This window comes from Galleria mellonella, unplaced genomic scaffold, assembly GCF_026898425.1.
Source record: "Galleria mellonella isolate WM207_F2 unplaced genomic scaffold, CSIRO_AGI_GalMel_v1 utg158, whole genome shotgun sequence".
Lineage (NCBI taxonomy): Eukaryota > Metazoa > Arthropoda > Insecta > Lepidoptera > Pyralidae > Galleria > Galleria mellonella.
In genome coordinates, this window is record NW_026442003.1 from 1,196,057 (window position 1) to 1,217,346 (window position 21,290).

At 34.7% G+C, this 21,290-nt stretch overlaps 2 protein-coding genes across 3 annotated transcripts in view; both read right to left on the bottom strand.

Annotated features, from left to right (window-relative positions):
• LOC128200106 (cytotoxic granule associated RNA binding protein TIA1) overlaps positions 1–13,642 on the bottom strand; it is a 187,182-nt gene extending 173,540 nt beyond the window's left edge. Inside the window, exon 1 of one of the 2 annotated variants that reach the window (XM_052892334.1) lies at positions 13,445–13,642. The gene's annotated coding sequence lies outside the window, so the exon portion shown is untranslated. Of the gene's footprint in view, positions 1–13,351 lie in introns of both variants that reach the window. The other variant, XM_052892333.1, reaches the window with a different exon arrangement.
• Positions 1–21,290, bottom strand: part of LOC128200109 (uncharacterized) — a 117,575-nt gene that overhangs the window by 18,334 nt on the left and 77,951 nt on the right. The window lies entirely within an intron of this gene.

Consider the following 21,290-nt stretch of genomic DNA (forward strand, 5'->3'; position numbering starts at 1 on the left):
TGGACATTGATGGCGGAAAAAAGGTCATAATCGCCCATTTCGATATCGCCCATATCGATCGGATATCTATTTTCGAATATGTTAAAAGTCTGTTGTCCAATATTATTTTTTTGGATAACGACAGAATTATGTGGTAACAAACATAAAAATACCGAATTGGAAACCTTCTTATTTAATGTCGGCTAAAAATGACCACGGAACCTACAAAATGTATTTATTCAAAACTTATAATGAAAATCGTAAACTTAAATTTAAAATTTATAACTTAAAATATTCACCGCTGCTTCATTTTGTAGCAAAATACAATATTCCGCGTTTGAAAATACAGTAACAATGAATATCAAAAAGTTGAAGCAAATTCCACATTTGAATTGCAAACCGTTCGTAATGTATAAGGGTCGAAATTAAAAATGGAATCCGCATCGTTTCCTTTGAAATAGAAAGAGACGACGAATTAGATAGATGTTATTTGTGCCTTAGATTAAATAGATGGAGTGTGTCCATAACAATGTTTCGCTAACTGATCAACTTCTTTATCCATGTGTGAATGCATAGGGTTACCATAATATATATTTATTACTCAATATATGGGAAAATATACTGTATCGTTAAATTTAAAAATAAAAACGATATAGAATTTTTATGAATAAATTTAATTTTGTATTGATACTTATCTTTACTAATTTATATTTGAGTATAGACAAAATATGTTTCGGTTTTTAAATAATTGAAAATGGCCGATATTTTTATTATTAAATTCATGTATATGACCAAAACCAGCTCTAGTTCCAGAGGGCCTACTATGAAATGTTTTCCGAAATTTCGGATCCGAACGAAACACAAATTTGATGTTAAAATTACATGATACATACCGTTTAAAAATATTAAAAATGCTAAAGTATCGTTCCTTTGGACTTTTATGGTAGGATTTATGACAAACGAAATGTTAAGCTCCATTTACAGGGACGATTTCGGTACGAACAAAAACACGAAATTGAATCCGATAATTCGGAATTTCATTTCATGTTAGACCCGCAGGTTACTCAATAGTTACTATATTCCAGTATGTTGCTCTAATTATGTCGCATATTTTTCACCACATCTGCCCTTCATACGCTTTCTGTTCTCACCTAATGGTTAGCTGGTAGAGAATGCCATATGGCATTAAGCTCGCCACTTGTACAAAGTTTTATTGTGCAATAAAGAATAAATAAAATAATTTATAAGCAACAAGTGTATAATATAAATATTTATATTATATTTATTATCAATTTGAGTTTTAATGTACAGTGTATCAATCCTGCAAATTCTATGTAATTTTTTTTAACTTTTTTTTTACATTTGAACAATTCAAGACTCACCGTTTGTATGAATGCACTCAACAATATGTTTAAAAATATAAACACAAAGCAATAATTATCGCTGATAATTTGCTTTAATCGAAGCACGAACAAAATGAAATGACCGCATGAACGACATAACAACATGCTTGTACTGTCAACACTGAAAAAAGTTTCAATTTGACAGCACAATCCCAATCTTAAAAAAAAGTTTGAATTTGACACAACAATCCCCACTAACAAAATGATCTGCTATTTATTGAATTCATTTATTACAAAAAAAAATGTGATAAATGAAGAACCGCTCGACCGATTTTGTGCAAACTTCACATAAACTAAATAATCCGAACAAAGCCTAAACATTTGGTAGGATAGGTGAGCCCGTTCTTAAGTTATAAATTTACAACGAAAAGTGCCATTAATTTTTACATATATAATATATATAGATTATTTTAATGACGAATGTAAAAACTTTTACATAAAAAAATATTAAAATTTTATTATGTACCGTTTGAATTGACTATGAAATCGATTCTCCGGATTTTCAATTATACGGAATACTCCTGGTCTTACTTGATTCGAATAATCAAGATTCTACTATAATTTCATTTATAAAGTATTTTTGTGACAATTTTCTCGAAACTTTCTCTTTATATTAAGTTATTAAGGAATAACACCTGAGTCCTCAGGAATGGCAACGCATAGGGGGTATCATAGGCTAAACAGTATACTCTGTTATGTCCATGGTACTGCACACGTCAATAAGCGACAGTTACCACTTTCCATCAGATGGGTTGCCATTTTTAGTTGCCTAAAAAAGAAGTTAGAAAACTATGCAAACGAATTTTGTACAAAGCCTTCGTCGAATTTCTAGTACTTAGAATTACTCTTTTGGCGTTAAGCCATCAAATGCAAAAGCAAGGGAGGTACGTACAACAAAGCGATCGCAATCCGTTGTACATTAAAAAATTAGGTCATCCCCATTCATCCTCCATTAGATGTGCCGACACTAAGTGCAGATTAATCAGCGTTTAATTTCTGGGGAGTTGCATTACTGGCAACACAGAACAAGCTACTTATAAAAATACGCCTAAAGGGCTAGCATACAGGGCCGTAAATTTCATTACTAAAAAAAATTATAAATAGATGTGCCGACACTAAGTGCAGATTAATCAGCGTTTAATTTCTGGGGAGTTGCGTTATTGGTAACACAAAAACTACTTGTAAAAATACGTCTAAAGGGCTCGCATCCGGGGCCGTAAAATTCGTAAATAACAGAATGAACGGTCGAATGAATAGTAAACGAACGATAGAATGAATGAGTAAATAATAGAATGTACGAACGAACGAATGAATAAGTAAACAACAGCAAAGAAATTAACAAATAGTAAACGAACGATCGAATGAATAAGTATATAATCGAATGAACGAACGAACGAATGAAAAAGTAAACAACAGAATAAACGAACGTATACATAAATTAACAAAAAAAAATTATCAAATAATAAATGAACGAACGAAAGAATGAGTGATTAGCAGAATTAACGAATGAATGAATAAGTAAATAAATGAATGAACGAACGTATACGTAAATTAGCAAAGAAAATAACAAATAGTAAAGGAACGAACGAATTACTGAATAATTAACAGAATTAACAATTGGTGACCATGAATTTGTATTATTTAATATCTGAACATTGTTAATATCTGAACTTTTTTTTATACAACTTAGAATGGCAAACAAGCTGACAGCCCACCTGATGGATAGTGGTAACCGTCGCCTATAGACACGAGCAGTACCATGGACATAACAGAGTATACTGTTTCGCCCATGATACCCCCCAAGCGTTGCCATTCCTGAGGACTCAGGTGTTATTCCTCTGTACCCTGTAAATTCACGCCATATCCCACCCTTCAAACCGAAACACAGCCATGCAAACACAACTGTTTCACGGTTGAAACACGAATGGGACAGAGGTGGCCAAGCAAACGACTTTTGTACAAAGTCTCCCTCTGGTGGTCTTTGTATATAACAAATGTACTAAAAAAATTAACAAATAATAAACGAACGATGAGTAAACAATAAAATTAACGAACGAACGAATGAATGAACGAAAACTCTTCATTAATTTCAGTATAAACTTAATATTCATAAACTATTTGGAAAAATGTTACAATAATTACGTATTTTCCTGTTTCGGCCTGTTTGCCGACTGACCAGTTTCGCTCATCGACCGCGCCAAGCAAAACGTCTGATTGATTATCTTGTAATCTTCTTTGAACGATTGGTCGATTGGATAGAGGTCAACGGCCGGCGGGGGTTAAAAACTCGGTATATATTAATACAAAATAAACAAATGCTCAAATCTTTTTATCCGACTGCTGAAGATAGGGTGTTGTGTTTCAAATGTATGAATGTTTTGTATATGCAATTTAAAATGAACTAGCTGACGGACTGCTTGATGGACAGTGGTAACTGTCGCCTATAGACAGGGGTAATTTCTGGACCTTTACTGAACGTATCGAGATGGTCATTGTGCATTACCATCCCTGAGAATTAAAATGATTTTAACCGATTTCAAAAAGAAAGAGATATGTATGTTACCTCATAACTCCGTCAGTTGTAAACCGATTTGGAAAATTCTTATTTCATCTGAAAGGACATGCTTACAGGTTAGGCTCATAGAGATTTTTTAAATAGATAGAAAGATAGATAATTTATTTACATTACTTACAGCACACAAATTACAATAAAAAAAAAACATACACATAATACACAATAAAAGAGATAAAAGAATGAAAATGAAAAAGCACAAAATAAAAAATAAATAAATAAACAAAAAAAAACAAAGTACATATATAAACTAACGATCTCCCTTCTTTCCCTTCCTTCGTGCGTGTACCATAGTAACACAAAATGGTCACAACTCAGTTTATTGCATTGCCCTTAAAAGAGCAAAACACTGATATTCTGCTGTGGCCAAGAATACGTAAGTTTGAAAATTTATAAATATAAATTACTATGGACCCCATAGTTTTAGTAAAACAATAAGTTATGGGGACAATGAAAGTCGTGTGTGATGGAAACGTGTGGGTGTGTGTGTGTGTGTATAAAATGTGAGTGGGAAATGTATGTATGTGTGAGTGAAGATGTGAAAGTATGAGGGTATGAATGAGTATGAATTGGGCATGAATAATATTGAAACCGGGGGGAAAGGGATTGTTAGTAATGGAGACTGAGACTCCCATTGCTAGCAATATACCCAGCCAGGTCGACCTCCTCGCGGTTCCCCCTGGAAACTATCATGGTTAATTTCTGATGAATTCATCATGATGGGCTAATTGGCCTGTTTTCATTCTCATATATCATCCTTCACTGATGCTCCGCCAGCGTAAACCATTAGCGCAGGCGGGGTTACCATACCATTTTCACCCATAAAAAAAAGATGTATACCGATGCAATATCTATATATTGGGTTACTCTGAACATTGATGGCGGGAAAAGGTCATCGCCCATTTCGATATCGCCGATCTATTTTCGAATACGTTAAAAGTCTGTTATTCAATATTACTTTTTGGATAACAGACTTTTAACATATTCGTTATTGGACCAGGAGACCTACCATGAAATAAAATCCGAATTTTCGGACTCAATTTCGCCTTTTTATTTATACCAAAATCGGCTTCAAAATATTTCATTCATCGTAAATTCTACCATACAAGTTCAAAGGAACATTTTTAATATTTTTAAACTGTATGTACTATGTAATTTTAACATTGTGTATATATTATATATGTATGTGTATGTATGTATGTATGTATATATGTTTGTATATGATAATATTTATATAATAGTGCGCCACCTAACCTTTGTCTTTTTCTCAATGTCCTCTACCCAAAGGTTGTCTGGAAGAGATTGCTTAGCAATAAGGCCGCCTTTTGTATCACTTCACATTAATATTTACTGTATTTGTTATTTCTCTTTTTACTTGGCGCAATAAAGTGTAAATAAATAAATAAAAATAATTTTAACATCAAATTTGTGTTTCGTTCGGCCTCGAAATTTCGGAGATCATTTCATGGTAGGCCTTTTGTTATTGGACCAGATATTGTAACTGAAATATATAGATATTACTATATGTTACCCGCTCCTAGTATAAATTATTTTACATATACAAATAAAGTCGCTCCTTTTAAATGTATTTACTTTTTTTATAAATGGTGCAATAAAATGTAAATAAATAAATAAAAAATAAATATGAATTACAGACAACATTAGTATTGGACTCTAAATAGTTCGCATACATAATGTAGTAGGTACTCGTAGTTTCGAAATGTTTATTTATTTATTTATTTATTTATCAAAACATCATATATTTCTATTAAAAAATACTTCGCTTTTAACTACAAGTATAATCTCACAAATTCAGTTACAAAAGTGATTGTTTGTTTCTTTTATCTTTCCTTTTTTTACTTTCTTTATCTTTTCTGTCCCGGCCCCGTGTTTTATTGTTGTTTGGAATTAACAGGAAACCGGGATGGAAACCTTTTTAAGGAATTCTATAATGAGGAAATATTATTATTTAAGCTTACATCTAATTTTTGGACCCGAGAAAGTGGGCTGACGTTTTTTTAGAAGGCTCATTATCTATAAATTAACGATTAGCAATCATTGCACGATCGCTTCGTGATATATTGCTAATTGTCTAAAATAATGGTGTTTATATTTCACGATTGCTTCCATTGATCATTAAATGGGCTAGCAATAAATTGAAGTAATATAATAATCAATTGTCAAATGCAATTTTAAGTTTTAGTTCGTAAATCGCTCAACAGAGGCAGCACTAACATCAAAAAAAAGAAAATTCACAATAATTCTTGGCTGTTGCAATTTGATTACGAGATACGTAATCATAAATGTATATAAACATACATAATTATTATAGTGTAAATATGATCAGATGAATTAAACAATCTAATACTTTTTTTTATGCTTTGTCTATAAAAATGTAAATTTACTAACATGCCTCGTTTAGAGTTGAAACACGTGTCGCAAAACGCGCGAAAACAAAATGGCAGTCGGATATTGATGGCTAATATGGAAGGTCGTGGTACTTCTGGTAGTAATAGTGGCGGTCAATCTTCGAGTGTTGGCAGTCACACACATACTAACGGTAGCGGAATTAAACAAAATAATTCTATTCAAATAACTGGTGATATCAATATGTATAATTACAAGAAACATAACCTACATTTACCTATTTTTTTATTTCTTGTAAACGTTTCACTTAAGTTAGTTTAATAGCATTATATAGTTTTTATTAATTGAAATGTTTGTTATAATAGGCTTGAATCTATTTTAGTGCCTTCTCTATTCTTTTAATGAGTTCACTTTTATTAACTGAAACTTTACTTGTACTTAGTTTAAAATTGTTATATACATAATTGTATTAGGTATATACTTAGATTATGTAGATAGAGCATCGAGCCTTAAAAACGGGTCAACTTTTTGATAGCTAATTGTCAAATTAGCAGACTATTTTTATCAGTGTTCTTAATACTTACGCACACAATGTACCTTAACGTATCTTATATTTAATTATGAAATAAATAAAATGAGTATTTTCTCATTAAAAAATGTAGTCTTTATAAGACAAAATAATTAAAGAAGTTATAAAGGAATCACTCATAACTATTTATCAAGCAAAATTGTATGACAAAATTACCTACTTTTCTTTAAGCATTTGTATGGATACACTCTATGTATATAATCTAAGATTATATATTACTGTAATTAATACTAAATCCATGTTTATATTTTTGCCTGATGGCTCCTGATCAAAACAAATAAAAAAAAGAAACATTATGTACGTATCCAAATTTAGTGGAAAATGGGCATCACTAGCCGTTTGCTAGGGAAGGGTTTGTTAGTAATGCGGACTACCAGCCCCATTGCTAGCAATATACCCTGTCAGGTCAACATCCACGGAGTCTCCCCTGGAAACCATCGTGCTGAATTCCAAATATATTTACCACGATAAGTCCCGCCAGCATATACCGTTAGCGCGGGAATAACAATAGAGTGGTAATCCCACTCTATTGTCATCCATTAAAAAAAAGCCGTATGCCAAAATTAAAAAAAAAAAGTCGTAGCAATTGCGAGAACTGTTAAGTGTCCGTAACGTAACAAATAAGCAGAAAAACCTCACGTTTACGTTTACAATATTAGAGAACGTAATGAGGAAGGTGAAAAAAATAAAATTACAAGATGGCGCGTGATACAGCTGTCAGAGATTAGGTACGATGCGTTAAGACACGCTTGAGATGCGAACGAGAGGGGCTTTGGAACGGTTGAATTTCAATAAAGGATTGATTTATTCTTGTCTCCATTATATCGTACATAGATTGGTAATGTAAGAGAGAGAAAGAAACATAATAACATATATTTTAGATAGATAAATAGATAGATACTCTTTATTGTTCCTTCCAAAAGATTACAATAGTAAACTTATTATAGATACAAACAATTACAAGAAATGATCACAGTGAGAAAACAATGGGCGGCCTTATTGCTAAGAGCGATCTCTTGCAGGCAACCTTTGGATGGAGAGGAGTTGATTTGGAGATTTTAGAATGAGAGAGACAAGTGATTCATTCAACTACACGTTATAAGCTCGAAGCGGATTTGGCGGGAGTGTGAACATAACAAGTTTTAATTTTTTTTTATACCGCTGAAGTGGCAAACAAGCATACGGCCCACCTGATGGTAAGCGGTTACCATAGCCTGTGAACACCGTCCCATAAAGTACATGTGTACTAAATTTCATAGTGATTGATTCAGCCATTAAGACGCTATGAGGTAACAAACAAACAAACTGACTTTTTATTTATAATACTAGTAGTCATTATCTCTAATCTAGACATAAAAGAAAATTCAATCGAATTGTAAATGTTCTCCCCTGGATTATAATAAATAAATCCCCTGGAAATAAAGAAATTTAGTTGCAAATAAAGTTATTTATTTATTACTCTCTCTTTCTCTTTCTTTCAAATTGGTTAGATAAATTTGCAATTTAACGAAAGTCAACAGCGCAAAATTAATGGGAAAGAAAAGAAAAACAACAAAGTAGTGGGCCGTCTGAGTAATATTCCTTAGCCCAAATTTGCTATTTAAAAAAATAATACAGTTGTTTTTGCGCGCACTTCTTCTTCAACCGGTCGTGAAAGTTTATTTTAAAAATATTAAAACTAGCCGACTCGATTAACGTTTTTTTGTCCCCTCCCGCCAACAACCGGTTCGTTTTTTCTTTATTTATATTATATAGAAAAAAAAGTCTTTTTACTTATTTAATAATTAAATATAGACTCGTCAAGGTACATTGTGTGTGTAAATATATATAAGTTATAAAGGAATCACACATTCATCACGCAAAATTGTATGAAAAAATTGACACGCAAAAATTTTCTCGAAGCATTTGTATGGAGACACTCTATCTATGTATTTATTTATATATTAAAGGTAAACAGACAACTAGAACAATACATTAGGGGGGAAAGGGATTGTTAGTAATGGAGATTGAAAATCCCATTGCTAGCAATATACCCAACCAGGTTGACCTCCTCGCGGTCCCCCCTGGAAATTATCATGGTTAATTCCTGATGAATTCATCATGATGGGCTAACTGGCCTGTTTTCATTCTCATCTATCACCCTTCACTGGTGCTCCGCCAGCGTATCCCGGTAGCGCAGGCGGGGTTACCATACCATTTTCACCCATCAAAAAAAAACTAGAATAATACATAATTAAACACTTAAATAATAATTTCACAGCCACTAAAGTTTGCACAAATGTATAATACAAGTGGAGGAAATAGTTAAAATAAAACTATTTGAAACTATAGCAACACTGTCCATAATAAAGTTCAGATGTTAACAAAGCCATCCGCAATATATTATTTGAGACTAACAAGAAGGGCCAAATTAAAAGTACCCGTAACCGGCGAGCGTGTATGAAAAGATTGATGTATGTGGAGGAAGCGAAAGAGGTTTGTTTGAATCGAAGCATTTGGCGTTCCATTGTTTCTGCCTAGCCTAATGGGAGACAGGCGTGACAGATATGTATGTATGTATGTACTAACACCTAGATATAACTATTAAGAAAAAATAGAAAATTAATTATTACAGAAAAAAAAAACATAATTTACAAAAAACTATAACTTTTTTTATTCTACTTAGAATGGCAAACAAGCTGACGACGCACCCAATGAAAAGTGGTAACCGTCGCCTATAGACATGAGCAGTACCGTGGACATAACAGAGTATACTGTTTCGCCCATAATACCTCCCACGCGTTGCCTTTCCTGAGGACTCAGGTGTTATTCCTCTCTACCCTGTAACTTCACTTTTCACTGCCATATCCCACCCTTCAAATTGAAACACAGCCATGCAAACACAACTGCTTCACGGTTGAAACACGAATAGGACAGAGATGCCCAAACAAACGACTTCTGATGCTTTATTAAAGAAAAAAAAATATATAAAATTATATAAAAATCTCATACAACGAACTAAAAAAAAAATAAATACATAGTGTCGATATTTTTTTTTTTAAACATACAGCTGAATTACAGTCAATACATAATCAAATTTATATCTGTGTTAAGCCATGAATCGTTCTCACATTTGCTACTGACTTTTTATCTCGTTTTTAAACATATAATGTAATATAAAAGGGAGTTTATGTCTTTATATTGGCTACTTTATACTCCTGTCAGCGAGCAGACGAAATTGCAGGTAAATACTAGTTTTATACTCCTCTCCATAGAAGTAATAAGATGGCCACATAGCTCGAAGAACCTACAATCAATGGGGAAGAAAGATTCTTGAGTTGTGACCCCGTACGGGCAAACACAGTGGACGATCTCCCCACTAGTGGCTCAGGACGGTTTCATTCTCTAATCTATGGTGGAGGCCTGTGTCCAGCAGTAGACGAATAATGGCTAAAATGACGACGGTTTGACATGGTGTAGAAATCATTGGAACAGAGGCGATCATTGGAAGGTGACAGGAGAAAACTATGGAGCAATATGACTCCAACCAAAGGTTGCCTGAAAGAGATCGCTCTTAGCGATAAGGTCGTCCATTGTTTCCTCACTGTGATCATTTCTTGTAATTGTTTGTATCTATAATAAGTTTATTATTGTAATCTTTTGGAGGAAACAATAAAGAGTATCTATCTATCTATATCGATAAAAATATGATGTAATCTCACTACATTTGTACAGTTGACCTTTTATATCTGAATATCATAGACAATTGAATGTAGCAAGTTTGTTGTTTTTATGAAAACTTCGCGGATTCTCTATAGAAGTTAAGACAAGTGTACTTGGCTAAGGCGTTGTTTTTTTTTTCTGGAACATCTCGAGATTTGTATATTTGTTCGGATGGAAGTGATGTGGGACATGTTTGTTGTGTATTTTCTTTCCTTATTTATATTTTCTAATACGATAAGCGAGGTGTAGTAACAATGGGCTGGATGGGGAAGAAAGGTTCTTGAGGGCAAACGCGGAGTAGCACGGCCTACCATTAGATATTTTTTTCTAACACGGCGCAAACGAGTTTACTGCTCACCTGATGGTAAGTGACTACCGCCGCCCATGATCACCCACAGCACTAAAGGCATTGCAGGTGTGCTGCCGGCATTTTAAAAAAGGAATATGCTCTTTTCTTGAAGGTTATGTCGTCGTATCGGTTCGGAAATACTGCTGCTGGAAGTTGATTCTAAAGAGTGGTTGTGCGTGGAAGAAAGTGCCTTGAAAAATGCACGTTTGAGGACCGCCACTCGTCCAGATGGTTGGGATGAAATTTTAGTTTGGGATGAGTTATAGACGGAGCGACGATCTCAAATGCATTGCAGGTAGCCAGTGGATGCAGGTGGCTCAGGACCGTTCTTTATGGCAGTCTATGGAGGAGGACTATGTCCAGCAGTGGACGGATAAAGGCTGAGAGGTCGATGATGATATTAATTTTTAACCGCCTGCAACAAGAAGGATCTCAGTACGGATGTATTGTTTTTAATGTTTACTACCTCATAACTTCGTTAGTTGTAAACCGATTTGGAACATTCGTTTTTTATCTGAAAGTCTGTATTCACAGATTCAGCCTGTAGAAATTTTATCAAGATCACTTAAATAGTTTAATTTTTAATTTAAATCGAAACAACTGGTGTTGTCACAATTGAAGTCGGTTTTATTTTTTTGTGGAAAACAATCTCTTAAATATCTCCCATGTACAGAATTTTTAACAATTTTTATAAACAATATATAGCTTATATTATTCGTTGATTATGTAGCTTTCTATAGATGAAGAAATTTTTAACATCGGATGAGTATTTTTTCAATTTATTCATTACAAATAAACAATCCAATCTTTATATTGATAAATGTCACCCATAGAATACGATCCAGACATGTTACTGGTAACTAATATGAGTTAAACACATACTCCAGTATACACACACGCGCACACACACATACACACACACACGTACACACAAACACGCAATTCCACACACACACACACACACACGCACATGCACACACGCACACATTCGCACACACATACATACATAATATCAACTTTGTTAACGCTTCCTTCTTAATGAGCAATATTTTATAAATTATAAATCTGTAATTGGCTGTATATAATAAAAATAACTTTAAAATATTACAGATTTTAAGAGCTGTGGATTTTGTAATAATAAATAAATAAAATGCATTTATAAGACACGTTATACTTGTGCCCTAAACAGCTTAACCGATTTCGATAAAACGGGGCTTGCTAAAATCATCTCGTAATTGTGTACGGACGGTAAAATATAAAAAAAAAAAAAACTATTTAATAATATATACAATTTAAGTTTACATTAATAAAAATTGTTTAAAATCTATTTCTGTTAGAGGATTATTTGAAGCTGATATAAAATCGTTGACATAAACAATTTAAAAAGTTGCAAAAACATTTGAAGTTAATTTATTTCAACACTACCCTCATTATAGTACACAGCAAATACAGATACGAGATATATGTAAAGTTATCTATTTTATATGATAAATAAATAGATACTCTATATCGTTTCCTCCGTAAGATTACAATAGTAAACTTATTATAGATACATATGAAATATATATAATATATATATATATATATATATATATATATATATATATATTCTTTATTGCACTTGTAAGTTACATATAAAATAATGTATTTATAAATGTTGTGACAGTGGACTTAGAGATCTCTTCCAGTCAACCCAGTACAGTAAGAAAGCATTTCGTTAGCGGGCAGCTGAAGTGCTACAACTATTAATACATAAACAAATATACAGTTAAATAAAATATTAAAATATATAATAAAATATTACATATATAGTACGTAATATTATTTAGAATGGATGATAATTTATTTATTGTGTATAAAATTTTTAATTAAACACATTTAATTCACTTGCAATATTCACAAATCGCTGTTTCCAACGTTAATCCATAATAAATGCAATGCACACGGACATAAACACTGCAAAATCCAAAATGGCTGAAAACAGTTGTAGGAAAATAGATTTACTACCTTTTGCCATGCTGCACCCCTCTCCACGATACAAGCACAGTGCAGTGAGGAACAAAGGATCCTTGCGTTTTACCCCCTCCCCCTCCCCCGCTCTTCCACTGACTAAAAAGTGTTAAATAGCAAAACGCTAGCAAAGGAACACAATATAAAGACTGTGCCCCAAAAACACTGGCCAGTAAAATTGATTAAAAAAAAAAAGTAAACACACGTTTCATAAATTCCGCGTTCGAATTTCAAATCGCGTATCAGTGATACGGCTTAATGTTTTTTTTCGCAAATTAAAAGGCCACAATTCTGCGCGGTCTTTTGTTAGGACGCCGCTGGTGAGCATTCGATTTTCGAACGCTCCCTTCAGTATTTGTTTTGCAATGAGTTATTCCAACGTTTGTTTTCGAATTTCGAAGCGGTTTTCAATTTAAAATAGTTATTTTATGTTTTTTTTTTTTTAATTTAATATTAACAGGGCGGAAACACACACACCCTCCAACTGAAGTGTACGCGACACACTGAAGCCTCTGCAGGCTTCAGGCGAAGGTTGTATGCATTGATTAGGCGTAGCTTACAGTTTACGTACGTCTCTTTCACACTTATTGGTGTCGCGTCTCGCTCGCGCACGTTTTCAGTCGTTAGCGGCAACGAATTTTGGCTTCGCAAAAGCTCTAAGCTTCTCAAACAGTTGGCAAATTTAATTACTTGTTGGTTGCTTTTTTATATGATCAATACGAGAGACATGTTTTGTCATATTCGTATGTATGTTTATCTATATAAAATACTATGTAAGTAATAACTGTTTACCTTTATTGTTTTCCATTACTTTATTAGGATATCTCTGTAAAACTTTGTTTCTCAACCGACTTTAGAGACAGAAGTAGGTCCACATTTTTTTTTTATTTCTTTATTTTCTCATGTCTGTTAATGTTTAACTCCGTCAGTTCTAAACCGATTTGGAAAGCTCTTTTTTTATCTAAAAGTATATACTTACAATAATAAAAAGATTATGTCCCATAAAAAAGAAATAGACTTTAAATGTGACAAAACTAGTTTTTTTGATTTATATACTAAACTATTGAACTTATTTTGATAAAATTGTTATGGAATCAATCTGTAAGTATATCCTTTCAGATAAAAAAAAAAAAACAATTCCAAATTGATTTACAATTAATGGAGTTATGAGGCAACAAATGTAAAAAATACAACCGAATTGTCAGTCAACCTTTTTTTGAAGTCGGTTAAAAATAGCCTATCACCATAGCGCAGTGCTTTGCATAAATGAGGCCTCAAGTTGGATTCGTGATCGGGCCAATTTATCAAATGATTTTTTTTTATCAACTCTAGTCAGAGTACTTTTATTTTTATTAAATACGAAAATTCTCTTACTAAATTATTTACTGTTAAATCTCTTATAAATACAGCTTATAACGGATTTTATTTATTTATACTATATTATACATAAAAAATATTATATTCATATAGTTTATATAAAATAAAGATGTACAACATGCGAGCTTAACTCTGCAAGAGTTCTCTACCAGCAAACCCTGAGTGGAGAGGAGCATTAATTAATTAATAATTAATAAATTTTATATATATGTGTGTGTGTTATTTATATATATATTTATTCGTTTATATATGTAATTTTAGTATGTATGTATATCAATAATTAGTAGTACCGCATTCGTGTATTCTGACACTTCCCTACGGTTGACTGGGAGAGAATGCTTCTAGCATTAAGTCCGCCATGTACACATATATGTACTAAGGAATAAATAAATAAGTTATTGCCAACAATAAAAGAGATATTAATTAACAATAGAAAACAAACTTCGCATTTGTTATTTCTAATATGGCCGCCACTTAGCGTGTGCTGCAACGAATTAAATACTACATCGCTGATATTCGATGCGTGATATCACAAACGATTGCAATAATGAAATAAATAAATAAATAAAAATATAAAGGAACAGAGGGAGACTTTGTACAAAAGTCGATTGCTCGGGTACCTCTGTCCCATTCGTGTTTCTACCGTGAAGCAGTTGTGTTTGCATGGCTATGTTTCGGTTTGAAGGGTGGGACATGGCGTGAATTTACAGGGTACAGAGGAATAACACCTGAGTCCTCAGGAATGGCAACGCATGGGGGGTATCGTGGGCGAAACAGTATGTGTGTGTATTGTTATGTCCATGGTACTGCTCATGTGTATAGGCGACGGTTACCACTTTCCATCAGGTGGGCCGTCAGCTTGTTTGCCATTCTGAGTTGTATAAAAAAAAAAGAACATAGATACTTCTTTTACATACATACTTCGAATCCCATCAAACTTATTCGTCGAATGGTATTTTTTCAACCAACTAGAATAGAATAGAATAGAATAGAATACAGAATCCCATCAAACTTATTCGTCGAATGGTATTTTTTCAACCAACTAATAATTAAGCATTCCCAAATACAGCATTAGAATAAATATTTAAAAAAAAAAAATACAAAACTAATAGTTATAACAGTGCAGCAAATCCCATAGACACAAAAATCTCAATTGTTTTTTTTTAGCGATTACTCAAAATGACCCCCGTGACCGCGACGCGTACAAAACTTTGAGCGCCACTGTCTAATGCTGATTGCACCAAAACATAATTTAATCGTCTGTCCTGTTTTTGACAGATATGGCCGACAGTTTCTGCATATTTATTGATATCTACGGATTAAACAATACTAGATTGAATTAAATGACATTAAATTAATTTACATTATTAATTAAAGTGCATTGAAGTTAATTAAATTGAATCATTTTTTATACCAGTGAGGTAGCAAACAAGCATACGACCCACCTGATGATAAACAGTTACCGTAGCCTATGAACGTCTGCAATACCATGGGTATTACGCGCGCGTTGCCGACCCTGAAGAAACCTCTTTACCCCTCTTTTGAAGAACCCCACGCTGTAATCTCTTGGGAAAACCTCGACAGGGAGCTCACTCCATAACCTGAGTGTTTATATAAATATATTATACCGATATTGTTGGAAAATAAATATTTATTAGTGGTCGCTCCGTGGTCGAAATTCGACCATAACGTAAACTGTAATAAATGAATTTATTGTGGTCATGTTTGAACACATGAACTTATTATGTTTACCCACGGGAAAGGAAAAGATGGCCAATTCTATGCCGGGACCAGATGGTAGCAATCGCAACGTATAAGATGCAAAATGGGCGTCACAGTGTATTGTGTGAAATTGACGGTGCTGTTCATGTCTGTAGGCGACTGTTTTCCTCCCAGATGGACTGTCAGTTTTTATGCACTTTCCAGATTATTATTATATACTGTGACGCCCATGGTATTCATTGAGGTATATACCTAATACCTTCTTTTCCCGTGGGTGTCGTAAGCAGCGACTAAGAGAGAGCGAGGGATGAGCAGGAGCGTCCCTCTTAAAACATCTCCAAACCCTAACTACGGTTGCCTGACTGCCCACCTGATGGAAAGTGGTAACCGTCGCCTATAGACATGAGCAGTACCATGCACATAACAGACTATACTGCTTCGCCCATGATACCCCCCACGCGTTGCCATTCCTGAGGACTTAGGTGTTATTCCTCTGTACCCAGTAAATTCACGCCATATCCCACTTTTCAAACCGAAACACAGCCATGCAAACACAACTGCTTCACGGTTGAAATACGAATGAGACAGAGGTAGTCAAGCAATCGACTTTTGTACAAAGTCTCCCTCTGGTACACCTCTAGTGTTGCAGGCGTCCATAGGCTACAGTGACCGTTTACCATCAGACGGGCTGTATGCTTGATTGCCACTCTCGTGGTATAAATTTTTTTTATAAGTATTAAAACAAACGGGATTGACCCTGCTACCTCGTCGCGCTACACCGCTGGGGTACAGTGGTACTCAAAGTTACAACGGCGGCCATTATTAAACTCAGAGATTACGTATTCTATGAATAACATTTCTACTCTATGAATCTCTTGAATAATTTGTCTATGGTTTCTAATAATAATTTATATTACGTTATACAGTATGAAAGAGGAATGTAAAACTAAAAATATACCAATAATATAAAAGATATTAAGAGATTTACATTAATACATACATACATACATATCTGTCACGCCTGTCTCCCATTAGGGTAGGCAGAAACAATGGAACGCCAAATGCTAGATTATAGATTAATCCCTAGATTAATCTTTTCCAAAAATAAAAAAAATAAAAACTTTAGTTGCAAAGTCAGTTATTTATCCACTTTTTATACAACTTAGAATGGCAAACAAGCTGACGGCCCACCTGATGGAAAGTGGTAACTGTCGCCTACAGACATGAGCAGTACCATGGACGTAACAGAGTATACTGTTTCGCCCATGATACCCCCCATGCGTTGCCATTCCTGAGGACTCAGGTGTTATTCCTCTGTACCCAGTAAATTCACACTTTACAAATTTACACTTTATTACGTCATTTATATAAAAATAATAAATACAGTTAATTTTAATGAGAAGCGAATTCGACTTTTTTGGGACGCAATCTTTAATTACATATAACAGATGGCGCTGTATCTGATAACTTCACAAGATAATCAAATATATTCTTATCTTATTTTCTCAATAGGTTCAATAACTGACACGGTCGTGTGAGTCCCAGTATAGAATAGGCCATCCCTTCCTTTCCCGTGGGTGTCGTAAGAAGAGGCTAAGGGAGGGCGAGGAATGGGCAGCAGCGTCCCTGTTAAAACATCTCCAAAGCCTAACTGCAGTTTCCAATCCACCTACAAAGTGTGGGAACTACTAGCAAAAACTCCCTTATGGGGAAGGCTTATGTCCAGCAGTGGACAGTTAAAGGCTGATGATGGTAAACTCTCATAAGACTTACTTTATACATGCATATCTTAGATTATATAGATAAAGCATCGAGTCTCAAAAACGGGTCAACTTTTTGTCAGCTAATTGTCAAATTAGCTGACAAAAATTGCTTGGACACCTCTGTCCCATTCGTGTTTCTACCGTGAAGTAGTGTTTGCATGGCTGTGTTTTGGTTTGAAGGGTGGGATATGGCAGTGAATTTACTGGGTACAGAGGAATAACACCTGAGTCCACAGGAATGGCAACGCATGGGGGGTATCATGGGCAAAACAGTATACTCTGTTATGTACATGGTACTGCTCATGTCTATAGGCGACGGTTACCACCTTCCATCAGGTGGGCCGTCAGCTTGTTTGGTAAGTTGGAAAAAAAAGCAATGCCGCTGGTGTTGTGGGTGATCATGGGCGGCGGTAGTCACTTACCATCAGGTGAGCCGCATGCTCGTCTACCCCGTGTGTTGTAAAAAATACTATCGTTTTTCAATTACACGGTTCCAGTCGTGTCGCCTCAACACACTATAAAACTGTACCTCACTTGTAGACAGCAGTTGAGTAAAGTGCCTCTAGAGCTGGCGAGGAGTTCCTTCAACGTTTATACTAGGTACTTATACGGCTCTTAAGAGAATTCCAAGACGGAAGATTCTAGAAAAACTTTGCGATAACGCTGAGCATAATTTGCATACACAGGTGAGTGGTGAGTCGACGCGGTTGGACTCTCAGTTGGAATTTACCCGACCATGTATAAGGAGGGTAATGGTTTTTTTATGCTATTAGTATGGCAAACAAGCTGACGGCCCACCTGATGGAGAGCGGTAACCGTCGCCTATTAACGTTTCGTTTTGTAGGGTGGGATATGGCAGTGAATTTACAAGGTACAGAGGAATAACACCTGAGTCCTTAAGAATGACTATGGGGGGTATCACGGGCGAAACAGTATACTCTGTTATGTCCATGGTACTGCTCATGTCTATAGGCGACTGTTACCACTTACCATCAGGTGGGCCGTCAGCTTGTTTGCCATTCTAAGTTGCATAAAAAGAAAATACAGTTTCACACGTATTGTTCACAAGAGGCCGGACAAGTATGGGAGTTATTTAATAATGTACATACAGAGATTGTCACGAACACGGGCAGGTGGTAACGTTGCCAAAAATGGCTACCGTTACCTAATTAGTTAAATAAATAGATACTCTTTATTGTTCCCTCCAAAAGATTACAATACTAAACTTATAGGGGGGAAGGGATTGTTAGTATTACGGACTATCAGTCCTGTTGCTCGTAATATACCCTGTCAGGTCGACCTCCACGCGGTTCCCCCTGGAAACCATAGTGAACAATTCTTGTTGAATTCATCACGGTGGGCTAACTGACCTGCTTCATCCTCACCTATCATCTATCACTGGTGCCGCGCCGGTGTATACTAATAGCGCGGCTGGGGTAAGCATTCCATTATCTTTCATTAAAAAAAAAACTACGTTATTACTGATAGGAATCAAGCGGGCGGAGTCGCGGTAAATAGTTAGTTTGGTAATAAAATGCTGCATGCGGTTCAGTAAAGCGACACAATGGCGGGCCCAGTAACATATTTTTCCTTTTTATATTAATGCAAATATTCGTCCGTCCGTCTGTTGAGAATGAAAGGCACGCACCGTGCCACTACAAGAGGAGAAATGAAATTGTGATAACAATAAACATATAAACACATAGATACTCATAGCGTTCGCTACAAACTCTGTCGTCTTATTTATTTTATTTTTTTGATACCAGTGAAGTGGCAAACAAGCAAGCCCATCTGATGGTATGTTGTTACCGTAGCCTTTGAACATTATGTTTTATATATATATATATATATATATATATATATATATATGAGAGTTCGAGAAACGCGTGTCAATTTTTTCATACAATTTTGCGCGATAAATAGTTACGAGTGATTTCTGCGTGTTTTTAGTGCGTAAAAACTTATTAAATTTATTAAATAATTCTTTTATAATTAAAACGAGTCAGCTAATTTGACAATTAGCTGACAAAAAGCTGACTAGTTTTTGAGACTCGATGCTCTATCTATATATTTTACGATATATTATATATATATATATATATATATATATAAACATATAATAACTATTATATATATAAATAACTCAGCTGTCAATTGTATTGTGAAATCTTATTTTGCTGACCGTCCACGTCTTCTAACTTATCTCGCTGATGCTATTATTCTTCTAATTCACGGGTATACCGTGCACCCTTTCTAATTTGTTTGTTCATCTGTACGCACATATCTGCTAGCTTTTAATCAATACATTTATCCGGCTATATATAATACATACATATATAAGACAATTTTAATCTTCTAATTCTAAATTCTAAATATAATCCAGAGGGAGACTTTGTACAAAAATCGATTGTTTGGGTACCTCTGTCCCATTCGTGTTTCAACCGTGAAGCAGTTGTGTTAGCATGGCTGTGTTTCGGTTTAAAGGATGGGATATGGCGTGAATTTACTAGTTACAGAGGAATAACATCTGAGTCCTCAGGAATGGCAACGCATGGAGAGTATCATGGACGAAACAGTATACTCTGTTATGTCCACGGTACCGCTCATGTGTATAGGCGACGGTTACCACTTTCCATCAGGTGGGCCGTCAGATTGTTTGCCATTCTAAATTCTATAAAAAAACCAATCTCAAATTCTATTGAAACAAGCTGTAATCACAATGGTTTCTAGAAGGCCGTGCGAAAGTGTGACAGGACAGGATATATGGGGCTGCCAGGACCCATTACTAGCAATCCGTTCCCCCCATACAGACATAGTTAGATGTGAAAGTTTGTGAAGACAATCGGAACTTTCTTACTCAATTACCCATGAACGGCTGAACAGAATTGGGTGAAATTGGGCATGTGGATAGGTAATATATTGTAGATAGTGAATTATGCATCTCCCCCGTAGTCATTACTTATTACTGCCATGAAACAGAAACGCGCGCGTTATTTTAATACAGATTTTTATTAACATAGATATTTAAAAAAAAAACTCGTTTTAATTGCGACAAACCCAGTTATTTAATCTAAAAACTAAACTACTGTAACGATTTTGATAAAACCGTTATCCGCAATTGGATGTCTTTGCCTCCATCTTGCTGGAGTTTCGTCGAATGGCCACAAGGTGTTTGTGTGCAGAAATTTAAGCTCTAATATTATCTATGAAATCTATCATTGAGAACTCCGTTCTTTTTGAAATTGGTTAAAAAAAATTATTGTGTCTTTTTACTCGACTGCCCAAAAAAAAGGAGTAATGTTTTCAGGGCTCATGTGTGTGTACATTGTGAGTTTATTTATTCCACCACTACCTTTTACCTGTGACTTAGTTCGCATGGCCGGGATATAATAAACTGAATAAAAAGCATCCTATGTCCTTCTCCATTCCATATGGTACATTTATACCACATTTCATT